The following is an 18293-nucleotide window of genomic DNA, read 5'->3' as shown; positions in this document are numbered from 1 at the left end:
AGTTGGATACCTCCACCTTTCACTGGCCAAGGTCTTCACTATTCACCCATTTCTTATGAATTCCTGCAAGGCTACACCTTTAATCTTAGCACAGGAATTCTTGTTCCTTCCCAGAGGTTTCTGCCCCTCTCTTTAGGAAGCCCACGCCAGGAGAGCAGAATCACAAAATGCTGCCCCCTCCCCAACCCCTGATACACAGAGACCACCTCTATTGTGTTCCCAATTATGCCTCCCTGTCTCCATGGAGACTCCCACTCTCCACCATACCCTCCACTTGTGCACTTGTGAAGGACCAAATATCCTTCTCTGTTTTGGGACACTCTGTCCCTGGGGTAGTGGAAGACTCACTCACTGTCTCGCTGTACCTGTATATGAAAGTCCTACCAATCACTGAAGTTTATACACACTTCATTTATTGTTTTGAGAGAATGTTATTTATTTTCTTAATTTTTTTATTGTTATGTTATTCACCATACATTACATCATTAGTTTTAGATGTAGTGTTCCATGATTCATTGTTTGTGCATAACACCCAGTGCTCCATACAGAACGTGCCCTCTTTAATACCCATCACCAGGCTAACCCATCCTCCCACCCCCCTCTCCTCTAGAACCCTCAGTTTGTTTTTCAGAGTCCATCGTGTTTCATGGTTCGTCTCCCCCTCCGATTTCCCCCTTATACATTCATCTAAAGAATGGTGCATTCTTAACCTTGAATTCTAACGTGAACAGGAATGAAATATCCCCCTTTACAACTATCAAAATACACTGAACTTTGTGGTTGTGTAATACTGAGATGTCACAGTTGCAATTTCTAAAAATCAAAGTTTCCACTTTCAAATACTATAAAACATGTTTCCTGCCAAAATGCAAAATATCTTTTGGCTTCAAAATGAGAAATGCTTTTTAAAAGGGGAATACAGAATGCCTTTCTCTTCCAAAGAGAAACAACTTTTTCTCACCTGTTACAGTCAGAAATAACATGTCTTTTTTTCTAAGCAATGCTTTAAATAGTTGAGAGCTAACATGTGTTCCATACTTAGCACATGCCGGGACTATTTTAATGTTGACAAGAACTAAAGAGTAGGTACTCTTATTTTCCTCATTTTAGAGATAAGGGATCTGAAGTTTAAAGTGACTTATTCACCCTCAGAAATTTACATCGAAGTACTGGACTTCAAGCCAAGGCAACCTCGTGCAAGAGACCGTTCACCTAAGTTGTATGGTTCTAACTAGGACACTAAAAGGTAGAAATTTAACAAGAACAGATTCCTTTTCCAAACTCTTTACATTTACTTCCAATGACATATGTATCTCTTACTTGCTTTCAATAATCTGTGAAACTAAAAGATTTAAAAAAACCTAAACTTTGAGATTCATACAATCCATAGGTTTTGACCTTGAATAATGTCAGAAAAGTTCCATAATGTAGTCGTTTTCTACAAATTATAGGTAGCAACAGTGCCATGGCATATGCTTTATAGAAAGGTAGTTTTATATCTAAGGAAGAAATAATACCAGTTTTACACAAACTCTCCTAGAAAAGAAAAGATGAAGTAACTCATTTCCAACTCATTTTATGAGGCCAGCATTACCCTGTACACAAACCAAAGACATTACAAGAAAAGAAAACTAGAGATCACTATCCATCATGAACATACATGCAAAAAAAAAATTAACAAATTGAACCCAGAAATATTTTAAAAAGTTCATGTATCATAACCAAATCTCAAGAATGCAAGACTGACCCAACATTCAAAAATCAATCAGTATAATTCACTATATAAACAAACTGAAGAAAACCATATAATCACATCAATAGATGCAGAAAAAGCATATCCTACAAATCACCATCCATTTACAATAAAAACTCTCAGAAAATTAGGATTAGAGAGGGTTTTCCTCTATTTGATAAAGATCATCTACAAAAAAACCCCTATAGCTACCATTATACGTAGTGGTGAAAACTATGCTTTTTCTTTGAGATCAGGACAAAGGCAAAGGTGTCTTCTCTATTTACTCGGATTCAACATCCTAATGGAAGTCCTAGTTAGTGCAATAAGGCAAGAAAAAGAAATAGAAGGCAAACAGATTGGAGAAATAATAAAACAATCTCAATTTGCAGATAGCATTATTTGTGTAGAGCATCCCAAAAAGATTTTTAAAAATTCTAGAACCAGTAAGTTAATCTAGCATGGTGATGGGATAAAAGGCCCATATGCAAAAATCAATTGTATTTCTCTAGATTAGTAATGAAAAATTGAAATTCAAAGTTAAGAAATCAACATAATTTACAACACCACCAAAAAATTAAATACCTAGATGTAAGTTTAGCAAATTTTGTGAAGAATATTTATAGCAATAGATATAACACACTGATCAAAGAGAACTGAGAGAGATCACATTCATGGATTGGCAAGTTTTATCCCTACAATGTCAGTTCTCTCAAATAAGACCCACAAATTCAACACAATATCAAGTAAAATCCCAAGTCTATTCTAAAATAGACTTCAGTAAGCTTATTCTAAAATTTGTATGAAAAGTCAAAAGAACTAGAATGGTCAAAACAATGTGGGAAAGAAAAAAAATTGGAGGATTTACACCATCTGATTTCAAGACTTATTATAAATCCACAGTAATCAGTACAGTGTGGTATTGGCAAAATAATAGAGACATGGGTCAACAGAAGAGAACAGATTCACACAAAATATAATCAACCGTTTTTTTGTGTGTGTGTGTATTTTTGTTTTGTTTTTTTTTTGTTTACAAAGTTACAAAGGCAATTCAATGGAGAAAAGATAGTCTTCAACATATTGTGCTGAAATATCTGGATGGTCATAAGCAAAAAAAAAAAAAAAATTTTTTAACCTCAATCTATACCTTATACCTTATACAATATTTAACTCCAAACTGGTCACAGATTTACGTGTAAAGTGTAGAACTATAAAATACTAGAAAAAAAATAAGAGAAAATCTTTGTGGCTTTAGGTTGGTCAAAGAGTTTTAAAATAGGACATCAAAAGGACGTTCCATTTTTAAAAATCACTGCATTGGTCCTTTTTAAATTTAAAATGTTTCCTCTGGAAAACACATTGATAAAAGAATGAAATGATAAGCCACAGACTGGGTGAAAATATCTTCAAATAATATTTCTGACCAAGAACTCTAAAAACACAACAATAAGAAAGCAAGAGATGATACGTAATGAGTAAGTCACGAGGATGAGAGGTACAGCATAGGGAATATTATCCCTGGTATTGTAACACTATCGTATGGTGACAGATGGGAGCTACACATGTGCTGAGCCTAGCACAACATATAGACTCGTTGAATCACTCTGGTGTACACCTGAAACTAACGCAGCATTGCGTATCAGCTGTACTTCAAAAGAAAAATAAATAATAAAATAAAATAAAATGCATAGTCTGCAAAAAATATGTATAACCTTAAAAAAAGAAAATTAAAAAATACCAATTTTAAAAATGGCAAAAGTTCTGAACAGACACTTCACCAAAAAATGTATACATATAAGTAGCAAATAAACATATGAAAAGATTCTCAGCATCATTAACCATTAAGGAATTGCAAGTTAAAACCACAAGATACCACTACATACCTATTAGAATAGCTAAAATGTGTAAATGGCAATCCCAAATGCAAGTGAGAGCATGGACCAACTAGAACTCTAATGCATTATTGGAAGGAATACAAAATGGTACAAGCATTTCAGACAACTGCTTGGAAATTTCTTGTAAAACTAAACATACCTGTCACATGACTCAGAAATCCCACACCTAACTATTTACTCAAGAGAAATGAAAATTTTTGTTCGGACAAGAACTAGTACATGTTTATATTTAGCAGTTTCATTCACAATTACCAAAATTTGAAATAACCTAGATGTCCTTCAACTTGTGAGTGGATAATCAAACTGTGATATATCTATTTAGTGGAATACTATTCAGCAATAAAAAGGAACAATCGTTGATCCACACGACAACATAAATCCATTTTAAATGCATTTTGCTAAGTGAAACCGACCAGATTCCCAAGATAGTATTTGCATAATTCCATTTATGTGATACTGTACAAAGGCAAAAAAAAAAAAAGTGAGGGGAAACATCAGTGGTTTCCAGGGGTTGGTGAATACAGGGGAAGAGTAGAATATAAAGGAACAATACAAGGATATTTAGAGGTGATAAAACTATTCTGTATGGAGCTCAGGTGCTGGATACATGACTATATATTGGATACATGACTATACATTGATCAGAAACCTGTATGCTATAGAGCAAATGTCTTGAATAAATTCTGTTGTTTAGTGGATAGTATTGTATCAAGATTAATATACTAATTTTGAGATGAAGAAGTTGGCTTTGGGATAAATGCGAACTCTCTGTACAACTTTTGCAATTCTACAATTGCAATTTTACAATTCTACTTTTGCAATTTTACAATTTTTGCAAATCTAAAATTATCCCCAAATAAAAAGTTTTTTCAAAGGTAATTTTATATTAAACTGGGTATGCTATGCTGAATAGGATCTCTCACACAATTAAACTCTCCTTTATTATCTATTGAACATATCAGAAAAAAATAATCTGGACTTAGAAATTTTGTTTTACAAGTGTAGTACAAACTATGTTCCCAAACATGCTCTTAACATATTTCTACTGTCTGAAAGTGAATGAGTCATCATGTACTTTACCACTTTGCTTTGCAATTCTATTTAGCAGGACAACTCTATTCTACTTTTTTTGCCCAAATTTTGTCTTTTTCTGATTTTATCAAGAATTATAACTGTTCTGTGTGTTTTATGCCCCCAATTGTGTGGTAGATGCTCTTACAATTTCACAAATGGTTGTATCATTAAATATTTTGACTTTAGATCAGCATTTCTTAAAGTTCACCTTAGGGCAAGCCTGTGTTTATCTAACATTGTACTTTCTGATGAAGCCAAAATATCCCCCTCTGTCCCTCTCTCTCTCTTCTGTGGTGTTATTCTGAAGAAACTTCTTAGTGTGTCTTTCCCCATTTTCTCACCATTCCATCTGCATTTTTGTTAGTATTGTCAAAATCCTGGGAACCAAGACTCATAATTAGTCTGGTGTATTAATCAGCATAAATTTTGAACAGGCAGAAAATGAAATGGAAATCATTCAATTGATTTAAAATACAAGTGTGATAGCTGATCTAAAAGCTAGCCTGAGCTCAAAGAAGTATATGGAGGGTAGTGGTGGATAAGATGATACTATAATCTCTTAAACACTCAATCTCTTAAATTGAAGAACAGAAGGTAGCAAGGCTGCAGTTGGGTGATTTGAGGCAACTTCATTGTGAATAAAGTACCCTTTTGATCACTGATGGTGTGTGTGTCTGTATGTATCTGCTGAATTTATTTGTTGTTTTTTTATCAGAATCAGAACCACTGCATTATAGATAGTTTTATCAGATTCACTGTTGCTGGGTCACTACTTTGGAGCATCTTGAATTTGACAGATTATTTAAATCACCAGCTGTTCTCTTGTCTTGTAGTTACGGAGAAATATTTCTAATTTCCAATTATATATGTGGGACATTTAAGAATTAAAACCAACAATGCTACAGCACCCAATGTAAAACAAATGTAAGACTATGAAAATTAAGTACTAATATCAATGAAATTAACTTTATTGCTCTGATAACAGAGAATACACCTCTTTAATTAGATCCATGGTACAATGATATATTATTAAGGTCACAAAGAAAATCATAAGAAACTAATAAAAATGGAAACAACAAAATTCATAGTATCTAATCATACATTTTCAACATAAAGAGAATCAAAATAAGTATTAACTACTTGGAAATGATGAAATTCTTTTTTAAACCACCAATGGTTCAAAGAAAAAACTCAAAACCAAAATTAATGGATATTTTTTTTAAGTAAGCTCTACACCTATTATGGGGCTTGAACTCACGACCCCAAGATCAAGGGTCACATGCTCTACCGACTGAATCAGCCTGGCACCCAGAATATATAGATAATAATGATTACTATTAAACATTATAGAATTCAAAGGACTTCTGATTTTAGCTCCTACATGTAAAGAGATTAGAAATCATGACTCCTATCCTTATAACAAGAGAAAATTGAAAATCAGTGACTTTTCTAGATCCATCGGGGAACTGAGGTCACAGGACAAACTGCCACCCCAAAATCTGGAGAGATGGGGAAATACAGAGAATTAAAACAGAGATCTGCTTACCAGAAGCAGAAGCCACAGGAGCCAGTTACTATCAGGAGCACTTAAATAGTAATTTTGACAAATTCTTGGAAACTGAGTGTAGACTTGTAAGAAATTCTGGGGGGGAGGGTAGCCCAATCTTTGTGGAGCCACCACACTTTCTTAAATATTACCTCCAGAAACTCTATCATGTTCTTACAGTGATGATCAGAGAAAAAACCCTTGTGTTTTGGTCAGGGGGAGGGGGAAATTAACCATTTACAAAATGCCCAGAACATTCTCCACAACAAAAGCCTGCCCTCCAGAGGAAACTACTTTACCAGAGACTTATCTTATGTGAGGGAGGAGCAACAAGTCAACTCCAACCCCTGCCTTATATAAAATAATTTTTTTTAAGGCTAAGAAATATTTCTGTAGTCCATAACTCAGGGACTCAAGCCCACTGAAAAACTGAGAGTTAATCATAGAAGCATAGAAAGCTTTCCCTCCCCAGCGCTTTGCCACCACATCAAAAGGGCTTTAGTAAAATAATAATGTATTACATTGAGAGAACTACAAGGCACAGACTCTATTAAAGAAGAAGTTCTTAGGGAACTTAGGGAAAGAAACAGGGGAGAAAAGCAAAACAAGGAAACTAGGGGAAACCAAAACATCTGGCACCTAGAGCTACAGCAAAAGATAAACCCAGCCTATATCCAAGCCAGCTTTACATAACTCTAACCGCACGTAAGAGATTAACCTTATACAAAAAGTAGCTGATTATCTCTTATGTCATGTTCAGGTCTCAACAAAAAATGACAGGCATGCTAAAAGGCAAGACAAAACCCAGTCTGAAGAGACAAAGCAAGCATCATAACCAGACTCATATGTGATACAAATTTTAGAATGATCACACAGAGAATTTAAAGCAACTATGATTAACATATTAAGGGCTCTGATGAAAAAAAGTAGACTACATGCAAGAACAGATGGGTAATGTAAGCAGAGAAAGGCAAATTCTAAGAAAGAACAAAAAAGAAATGCTAGAAATCAAAAACATTGTAACAGAAATGAAGAATGCCTTTGATGGTCCCTCTGGTAGACTAGACACAGTGAGGTAATGAATCAGTGAATTTGGAAAAAATATCAATAGAAACTTCCCAAGCTAAAATACAAAGGGGAAAAGAGAATTTAAAAAAATCTGTGGGACAATTACTAAAGGTGGAACATACAAGTAACAGGAATGACAGTAGAAGAAGAAAGAAAGAAAGAAAGAACACAAGAAATATTTAAAATAGTAATAGCTGAGAATTTTCCAAAATTAATGACAAACACCAAACTATAGACCCAGGAGATTTAGAGAACACCAACCAGGATAAACATTCAAAATTCTACAGGGAGGCACATCATATTTAAACTACAGAAAAGCAAAGGCAAAGAGAAAATCTCAAAAGAAGTCTGAAGGTAAATAAATAAGTACATACATACATAAATAATAAAAGCACTTTACCTATTTAAAAGTAAGGATAAGAATTATATCAGACTTCTCATAAGAAAGCACAAAAACAAAAAGAGAGTAGAATGAAATATTTAAAACGTGGAAAGAAATAAAAACCCTCACCAACCTAGAATTCTGTATCTGGCAAAATTATCCTTCAAAAGGATATAAGAAATCAATTTTTGAAGAAGAAATAAATGCTCTCAGACAAAAAAAAAAAAAAAAAAAAAAAAAACCTCAAGGAATTTGTTGCCTTACAAGAAATGTTAAAAGAAGCTCTTCACAGAAAAGAAAAATTATATAGGTCAAAAACTTAGATCTACAGAAAGGAAGAGTGAGTAAATGAAGGTATAATAAAATCTTTTATTTTTCTTATTTTTTGTCGATTTAATACATAACTGTTCTGAGCAATAATAGCAACAATATGTTGGGTGATTGTGGCCTATGGATAAATGAAATAAATGACAATGTTATAAGAGATGGGAAAGAGGAATTGGGAATGCTCAGTTATAAGGTGCCTTTTACTATCCATGAAACATTATAGTATTATATAAAAGTGGATTTAGATTTGTTCTTAGCGGTTGCCCTAGTGTTTGTGATATATTTTTACAAATAATAAACAGATTGAGAAGAAAGAAATTAAATTTTCTTTGCTCACAGATTCCCAAGGAACTGACCAAAAAAATTCTAAAACTAGTAAGTGATAACAGCAAGGTTGCAGGATATAGGGTTAATATACAAAGATCAATTGCTTTCCTACATATGAGCATTGACAACTGAAATTTGAAATTATAAATGCAATATCATTTATATTAACACCTACACCCCTCCCCCCCAAAAATCCTAAAATACTTAGGTATAAATCTTAAAGTATATAAGATCTATATGATGAAAACTACAAAATTCTGATGAAAGAAATCAAAGAAGATCTAAATAAGTGGAGAGCTCTTCCATGTTCTTGGATAAGAAGACTCACTATTGCTAAGATGTCAGTTTTTCCCACTATGATCTGTAGATTCAATGCAATCTCAATTAAAATTCCACCAAGTTATTTTGTGAATATCAGCAAACCGATTCTAAAGTTCATATGGAAAGGCAAAAGACTGAGAATTGCCAACATGATACTGAAGAACAACAAAGTCAGAGGAGTGATATTATCTGACTTCAATATATCCTATAAAGCTACAATAATCAAGACAATGTGGTATTAGTAAAAAACAAGATGAATTGAATAGATCAATGGAACAGACAAAAGAGCCCAGAAATAAACCTACACATATATAGTCAGCTGATCTTTGACAAAGGAACAAACATAATTCAGTGGAGAAAGGATAGTCTTTTCAACAAATGGTGCTAGAACAACTGAACATTCATGTGCAAAACCATGAATCCAGACACAGACTTTATACCTTTCACAGACATGAACTCAAAATGGGTCACAGACCTAAATGTAAAACACAAAACTACAAAACTTCCAGAAGGCAAGATAAGAAGTGACCTTGGGTTTGGTGATGAGTTTTCGATACAATACTAAAAGCACAATTCATTAAAGAAAAAATTGATAATGTGAACTTTATTAAAACTAAAAACGTCTGCTCTGCAAAAATATTGTTAAGAGTATAAAAAGGTAAGCCATAGACTGGGAGACAGTATTCACAAAGCACATATCTGATATAGGATTTGTACTCAAAATATACAAAGAACTCTTAAAACTCAACAATAAGAAAAAATACTCCCCAATTTAAAATATACAACAGATGTGAATAGGCACCTCACCAGAGAAGATATACAGATAGGAAGCAAACATATGAAAAGATGTTCAATGTCATATGTTATTAGGTAATTGCAAACTAGAACAATAAAATACCACTACACGTAATGGTTAAAATCCAGAAAAACACAATACCTTGACAAGGATGCATAGCAACTTAAACTCTTACTCTTACTGTCGGTAAGATTGTAAAATGATGCAGTAACTTTGGAAGACAGGCAATTTCTTAAAAATCTATGATCCAGCAGCCACACTCCTAGGCACTTATTTATTCAAGTTGAGTTGAAAACTTACATCCACACAAATACTTGCCCAAAGATGTATAGCAACGTTTTTTACAATTGCCAAAACTTAGAAGATACCAAAGTATTTTTCCATATGTAAATAGATAAATTATGGCACATCCATACAATGGAATATTATTCAGCAATGAAAAGAAATGCGCTATTAAGCCATGAAAAGACAGGGAGGAACTTTAAATGCATATTACCAAGTGAAAGAAGCCAATCTGAAAGGCTACATACTACATGATTTCTATTAATGACAGTCTGGGAAAAGAAAAACTATGGAGACATTAAACAGATCAGTGGTTGCCAAGAGTTCAGAGCAGGAGGGATGAACAGGTGGAGAGCACAGAGGATTTTTAGGGCAGTGAAACTATCCTGTATGATACTGTACTGGTATATACATGACATTATGCATTCGTTAAAATCTATAGAACAGCACAACACAAAGAATGTGCTTTAGTGTAAACTGAGGACTTCGGTTAATGATGATGGATCAATTAATGGACTCATTAATTACAAATATGCCACACTAATGCAAGATGCAAATAATAGTGGAAACTGTGTAGGAAGCATAGGGGTTAAATGGGAAATCTCTGTACTATTTAATTTTTCTGTCAGTCTAAAACTATTCCATAAAATGAAGTCTATATGTATATAAAAGTTAAGTGCTGGCATCAGCAAATCGCAAATCAACACCCTCATGAGGCACCACTGGACTCCATTTGAATGGCTAAAATTATAAAGACTGACAATATCAAGTGTAGTCAAGGACGTAAAGAAAATGGGAATCTCATACATTGCTGAGGGGAATGTAAAATGATACATCCATGTGGAAAAACAATTTGGCAGTTTCTTTAATGTTAAATACATGCCATATAACCCAGAATTTCTACTTTTAGGTATTTACCTAAAAGAAATAAAAATATATACCCACTCAAAGACTTGTGTACAAATGCTCAGAACAGCTTTATATGTAATAGCCAAAATGTGTGCTTTAATTCCTCTCTTTAATTACTTTCAGCAATATTCTGCTTCACTCAATAGTACCCCCAAACTGACATTTTGGAGAAGAAAGAAACTTTTTTTCCCACAGGGGAGGAAGCAGTCCAGCCAGAACAGGGGTTGTCCACAAGAGCTGAGAGGGGTTTTTAGGAAGCGGGTTGGAGGCTTTCTGATGTGAATATAAGCCTTTTGAAATTTTGGGTGGGCTCTGTATTAGTTTCCTAGGGCTACTGTAACAAAGTACCTATTATAGACTAGGGAGCTTAAACAATGGAAATTGACTGTCACAGCTCTGGAGGCAAGAAGTCTGAAATCAAGATGTTGGCAGGGTTGGTCCCTTCTGAAGGCTGTGAGGGAGGATCTGTTCCAGGATTCTCTCCTTGGCTTGTAGACGGTCATCTCTCTGGGTCTATTCACTTCATCTTCCATCTGTGTGTCTCTGTGACTAAATTGCAGCCTTTTATGAAGAAACCAGCCATATTGGATTACAGCCCACCCTAATGATCTCATTTTAAGTTGATTACCTCTCCAAGTGAGGTCACATTCTGAGGTACTGGGGGTTAGGATTCCAACATACGAATTTTGGGGCTACAATTCAACCCATTATAGGCTTGAAGCATTTCTTTTTAAGGTCATGCAGAGCATAACCAGATAATGTAAGCATGGTCCCTGGCCTCTGAATACTTGAGGACATCTGGGTTACCTCGGACTCAGATTAACTGGACCCAGGACCTGTGTGATGTTTTGCTCTGCTCCTTTGGAATATTGAGCCCAACTCAGATTTGAGTTTGATCTCCCAATAAGTGTTGGTGTTTCATTATTGTTCTTTAATTCTCACTGAGAGAGAAAATGAAAGTTGGCTTTTCTGTTGAGAGTTTTTTCTGCTTGATTCTCAGTTTTTCTCCATCTTAAAAATTTTGGTAGAATACATATAACATTAAATATACTATCTTAACCATTTTTAAGTGCACACTTCAACAGTACTAGATACATTTATATTTTTGGGCAAGCAGCCCCACCATCCATCTCCAGATCTCTTTTCAGCTTGCAGTACTGAATATTTGTCCCTGTTAAACAATAACTTCTAACGACTCCCTCCCCCAAGCCCCTGGTAACCACTATTCTTTGTTTCAATTTCCCCTTTTCCCCCCACACCCCAGCCTCTGGTAACCACCATTCTACTCTCTGTTACTATGAGTTCAGTGGGGCTTTTTGTTTTTGTCTTCGTTTTGTTTTAAGACTCCACGTATAAATGAGATCATGCAATATTTGTCTTTCTGTGTATGGCTTACTTCACTTATAGTATATCCTCCAGGTTCATCCACACTGTCAAAAATGTTAGTGTTTCCTTCTTTTTTTAAGGCTGAATAATACTCCATTTTGTGGATATATATATATATATGGATATATATACTCCACACTATATACATACCACATTTTCTTTATCCACTTATCTGTGGATAGACATTTAGCTTATTTCCTTATCTTGGCTATAGTGAATAATGCTGCAGTGAACATGGGAGATGGAGCTGTTCACTCTTTGATTTCATTTCCTCTAGGTACATACTCCAGTGGGATTGCTTGACCTGCTTTGCATAAGCTTGTCTCAACAACACTGAGAATATAGATACTGTCATCTTCTTGCAGTACAGGAAAATGAAGCTTTGTATCTTGCCCAAATTGTTCAAGCTGTTATTAAGTTACAGAAAAAAAAGAGATTAAACCCAGGCCCTTCTGACTCCAGTGCCCATGCTCTTCCCATAGCACTGAACTACTTCACACAGGCACGCAAACTATGTAAATGGAACAAGTTCTAAAGTTACTCCTCCCCGTTTATATACATACAGCTATGTTAACCAATATAAACCAGGATGTGTCTAAACAAAAAGTTGAGAAAAGAGGGCATTAGAAAAGAGTTCCAGGTAACTCCAAGAACTTTGAAACTTAATGGGAAAAAATTTGTGTTACCTGAACCCGTATCTCACAACTGTAGGGATGGATGCGATTCGCCCGTCAAGGTAGAGAAACAAAGGAAGCGTGTTTCAGCTGCTGGAAAGAGGATCGCACTCAGTGGCAATGGAGAGGTACATGTGGCGCCCCCTCAAGAATCTCAGGAAGCCCCGCCACTCTTTGATGTGACAAATGGAAACCTCCTGAGCTTTAAGTGCAATGAAATGTGGCATCAAGCTCCCCACTGGGGATCAGATTGGGGTCCCAGCGCCATTACACAGCCCGGTGGCTGAAACGCAATTTGGCAAAGAGAGTAAAATTAGCCATTTGTAAGTCATGTGGCACAAAGAGTCATCGATAAGATGTTGTAACCTGGTGTTACTGAAACCGATAATTAAGTAGAGTGTAGTGACATATTTCTCATCACCATGGCATCAGACTTCATTTCACTAATCTAAGTCTCTCAGAGGGAAAGAGAAAAGCTTTGCAGTAGCTCCCCTTCATGGTGCCCTTCAGCAATAACAATGGTCCAGGTCACATCTCCACAATGCAGGCAGCTCCGTGGGCTGAAGCACAGCACTAATGAGCCCCGGGTCAAGAGGTCACTCCTCATTCTAGAAGGGCCTTAACCACACTCTGCTTCTGGGGACAGATGGGGCCCTAAGCTCATTCCCTTTTCATCTCACACGTGGGGTGAGGGGGAGGGTTTTGGCCACAAGAGGCTCAATTCATAGTAATTTTCAGTGACTTGGTGAATAAACTCTTCCATTGGAGATGGTATTGCATTTCTAGACAAATTTTGAACAACACATCTTCCTTGGTGAGATTTGTATAAATCAAAGATCACTTGACTGGTTTTCATGTGAGTCCCTGCTTTCAAACGCCTCCTGTAAGCTTCCAGTGAAGCTGCAAGAATCCTCATTCAGTCCCTCACCTATTTCTGTTGGTGTTGAACTCTATCAAGACACTAGGATTACTTGGTCTGGTGCAAAGAACCTTACCAAGCACTGAGTTGTTGTGCCTTCATCCGTCAGCATTTCGGAGACCCTATTCCTGAGTGAGTGTGATGGAATATGGATCTCATGGTGGTCGCAGGGCTGGACGGCCTCCAGGAAGAAATGGGCACATGCCTCCTTAGAAATATTTTGTACATTTAAATATTTTCATTGTATTCAAAGGAGCTCTGGAAACGTTATGTGGAGTCCAGGTATCACAGGATTTTTCCCATTCTACTTTCCAGAAGTCATAAAGAATCACACCTGCACTTCAAACACTATCTGAGCTCTGTGCCTCTTTGAGAAATGATGGATGAGGTAGAAAAATTATAAGAGATGTTGAGAAGTAAATGTGACTATTTACATGTTATATATACTGAGCTCATTAACTATTCAAACCAGTATTTTGCTATTAAAATTTGTTCAAGATTCAGAGAGCACATTATAAACACTTTCGGGAAAAATTAGACAAAACTAATTAGGGAGGGAAGTTATATAAAGAAAGATGAAATTCTACTGTCTTCTCAGTTTTGCAAATATGTTTTTAACTGCCCTTCCAAAAGTTGGCAAATTTCCAATAGAAAATAGAAAATTTCCCTTCATTCCATGAAAGAGTGGCCTGGGAGTCAGAAATGCACTAAATCCTGGATTGTAATGAAGGTGAAATTTCTGATTATCTTCTATTTTGGTAAGTACTAAAAATAAAATGATCTTATTGTATTGAATCCGCGGATGCGAAGGACCCAGTGAGAAAATTCTAAATACTGTGCAACAGGCTTGATTTTTAAATTATGGAGAATTAGACTAATGTGGTGATGTTTTATGAGTTAAGAGTGCAAACTATGGATTTAGGAGAAATAGTGCTAAAGGCACACATAGCTCTGGGGCTAGCACAGTGCCTTCCTCGACCTAATTCTTTTCTTCTGGGAATTTAAAAATGCTGAACAGGTGTTACTGAATTATACCTATCTAAGAACCACACATTGTTTCAAAATCTAATTTTCAGAATCCCTGACGAACACCAAGAATAAAAGTAAGTGTCTGCCCAAAGGCTTAAGTGAAAGGGTGGCAGATACCAGCCACTGATTAATTGTTGGTTATCCGCTGAACAATTCCCTTAATTGAAACACCGCTGTTTAACTGACAGTCAACTTCTAATAATTTAAGTTTCAAGGAAAAGACAGCTTACTTAAAATCCGTAAAGATGTGTCACATTTAAAACAAAGACACATTTTCCAAATATTACCCTCTCCGTGTGTCAGAGCCCCTGGGTGTTTTCTGGAATAGTCTTAAAGCGATATTTAACTACTCTGAATATTTGACGCCCAGTCTTTGTGGAAAATGGTGATTCTTATCAACGAAGAGGCAATTAAATGCTGTCATTTGGAACCCAGATGGATCAGGGATCTTATCATACTCGAGCAATCCCTGTCCTTTCCAACTGGGAAACAGATAACAGAAACTGTACTGCATGAGGCACAATAGCCTAACATGATTAGAAATCAGGCCGACTCTGGCTTCTCTGGAGCTGTACTCCCCCACAGGCTGAATTATAGCTCTCCTTCCAGTCCCACGGCGCTGAATGATGTCATGGGATCTGCAGTTCAGCGAGATGAAAGGGATAAAGCAGAACCCGCGGGCACCAGGCAAAGCTTCCAACACACAATCCACAACACAGCTTGGGAACAGAAAACGCTACAGATCCAGCCACTCAGCCCAAGCTTGGGAGAGCCACCGGTATTGCCTGGTTGCAAAGGGGAAGAGAAAGAAAAAAAAAAAAAAAAAGAGGAAAACAACGCGATCCGTGTTAAACAAAAGAATTTGTGGACTAGGAGGCAGGAGGGTGACTACCTGCTGAAAGGGAACTTTCTTGATATCCATGCATATATGTAAACTTAGCTCTGCCTTTGATGTTCTGCAACTGATCACCGATCAGATTACGGGCATTTCATCTCCCTGCTCCTCTGCCTTTGATCTGCATGGTTAATTTTATTTTCCTGGATTTGAAGTTTCGTCTGGGCTTGTGCTGACATACATTTTTGGGAAGGTAGAAGCATTTGGCATAGAAGCGCTGCCAAGGAGAAACTAAGTTGCCAAAAAGGGTGAGTACTGGAAAGAGTTCAGCACATTGCAGGTACAGCGTTTTATGTTTTGTGTAGCTTTCACTTCACTTTTCCTGCGTGTTCTAAGAAAAAGATGGCTTTAATCAATTAAAAGCAGGCATTTCTCTCCTCGACAGCTACATTATGTTACATGAATGTGTCAGAGGAAATATGATTTTCAATGCCATTTGAATAGTTCATACAAAAGGGTTTGCAATCTGTCATGCAAATTTTACTTGGAAATGAGTTGTTCAAACAGGAGAAAGCGGAGTGCTAACTTTAGCACACAACCCGCCTTCAGAGCCTGAGATCTGTAAGCTATAATTGCTCTAAGTATTTACAGGTTACTTTACTTAGTAAACAGGCAGTGGAACTTTACTGGTTGCCAATGCTTTCCTTGTTTTCTTATATAAAAGAGTATAGTGCATCACTGGAATACTGTTCCTTTAGTTTATTTTTTCTCTCACCTCTAAGATGTAAACCTATCAAATACATTTCCTTATGCAGTTTGCATCCTCAAGGGAATCACTGAAAAAGCATTCAAGTATGATTAAAACCTTTTATGTGTAACACTGAAGAATTTTAAAACAGGGAGGGTAAAGTTGTGCCAAGTTTGGTTACAAAAATTCTCTAGTGATTTTCTGTAACCTTTGGAAATGGCACAAGCCTTATTTACAGAAACATTCCTGACGTTAGTATTTCTAAATTAACATTAAATTTATAGTGACAGCTGATGTAAGTTAAAATTTGCCAACTGTTTATGAAAACTATCTGCGTAATCAATAGTTACTATGCTACATACAGTTTTTATCACATTTTCACTTTAGTTTATATTCAACTTGGCAAAACCAAAATATATATCAAGGTGGGGAATTTGAAAGTTCACTGTTGGGTTTTTTTTGTCAATTCAATAATCACACACACACACACACACTCTCTCTCTCTCTCCCTCTCTCTCACAGAAATCTTTACCATGAGATGCAAGAATTTAATACAGTGCAAAAGTAAGAGCTCCGTGTTCACATTAGTTCACTGTAATGTTCTAGTCTTAAGTTTATTTGGGTAGGATAATTACCATCACAATGGTCTATTTTATGCTAACTGAACCACAAAGAAATTATAAGTGATAAGACTAGTTATCCTTTAGTCTGGAATTCTGATGAAACAGGAAAGGTCTAATGAGGCTCATTTCGAATGTAATTAATTTTTCAGAGCCAATTAATTTAATTACTTTCTAAACTTTCTTCCAGATATTAGAAGGAGGGTAATTAGCACTGTTTGCTTAATTTTAAAACTTTGATAGCTGTTAAGTGGAGATTATTTAAAACCGTTCTAAGCTGACTCTATTTTAGAAATGTGTCCCTAAGAATTTAATCTAAAAGATTTAACTGTTGTTTTTAGTCATGCCAGGAGAGGCATTTAATTTTTTGTTCTACTGACAATGTAACAAAGCACGTTTAATATACCCTGGGGTATCAGTTTAGGTTGATTCTTTCATTTGTTTGCTTAAAAAAAAAAATCCTCTTTAAATCACAAAAGCAGTATTAATGTTCACATTCCAATAAAGAAAATTAAGCTTTTAAAATAATGAGTGGAGAAAATGCTTGAAGAAATAACATGCTTAGGAACTGGATCATTTAGTTTAGATTTGGGACTTATAAAAATTGTAAATGATTGTTTATTCTGCTACTAGGTTCATTTTAACAGCTACAGACTCTCTTCAGCACAAAACAAAAGGGAGAATTAGCAATTATCTGATTAATTTAGGCTTTGTAGAAAACTAGCTTGGGCAAGTCAAGTCCTTGAAAATCCACTTCAGTGTCTGAATTAATTCAGTTAATTGTTTACTTCTTGTGTCTTGGTTGAGAAATGAAAAGATTGTATTTGATTTTAAAAGAAAGATGGCTGTTACCGAATGTACAGGTACAGTCTCAAAAGGCATTTCTTAATTAACTGCCACATGATGATCTTGATTGTGACTTAAGTAGCTATACTCCATGATACTTCTATGAAGGAAACCCTATGTCACACTTTTCAAAGCACTCTCCTATCCATTGCTTCAATGGCAGCTTTGTTACTGTAGAAGGTCCAAGTCTTCAAAAGGCTTTTATTTCTAGTCCTGATTCTGTCACGGAATCGCTATGTGACGTTAAGAGAGTCGCTTCACTACTCACTTTTCTCATGTGTGCAATGAGGGAGTTGACTCTATCATTATGAAAGAAGCTGGGTGGAATTTTTAGAGCCATTTTACAGATGAGAAAACTGAGATTAGAGAAAAGTTAACTTGACTACCCTAACCAAGGTCACATGGCTGGTTTTTCAATTCCTCATCCAAAGTTCTTTCTAGTTCACCACGCATAGTCTATTTTCTAACAACTGCACAGAGAAACAAACGCCCTGTGTAGCTGAACAGAGAACAATGTCAGTTCAAAAGATAAAGATGGCCACTTCCTATTGGAGGATATATGTATTTTTTGTTTCCA

This window comes from Neomonachus schauinslandi, chromosome 3 (genome assembly GCF_002201575.2).
Source record: "Neomonachus schauinslandi chromosome 3, ASM220157v2, whole genome shotgun sequence".
Classification (NCBI taxonomy): Eukaryota; Metazoa; Chordata; class Mammalia; order Carnivora; family Phocidae; genus Neomonachus; species Neomonachus schauinslandi.
This window is presented reverse-complemented; position numbering follows the sequence as displayed.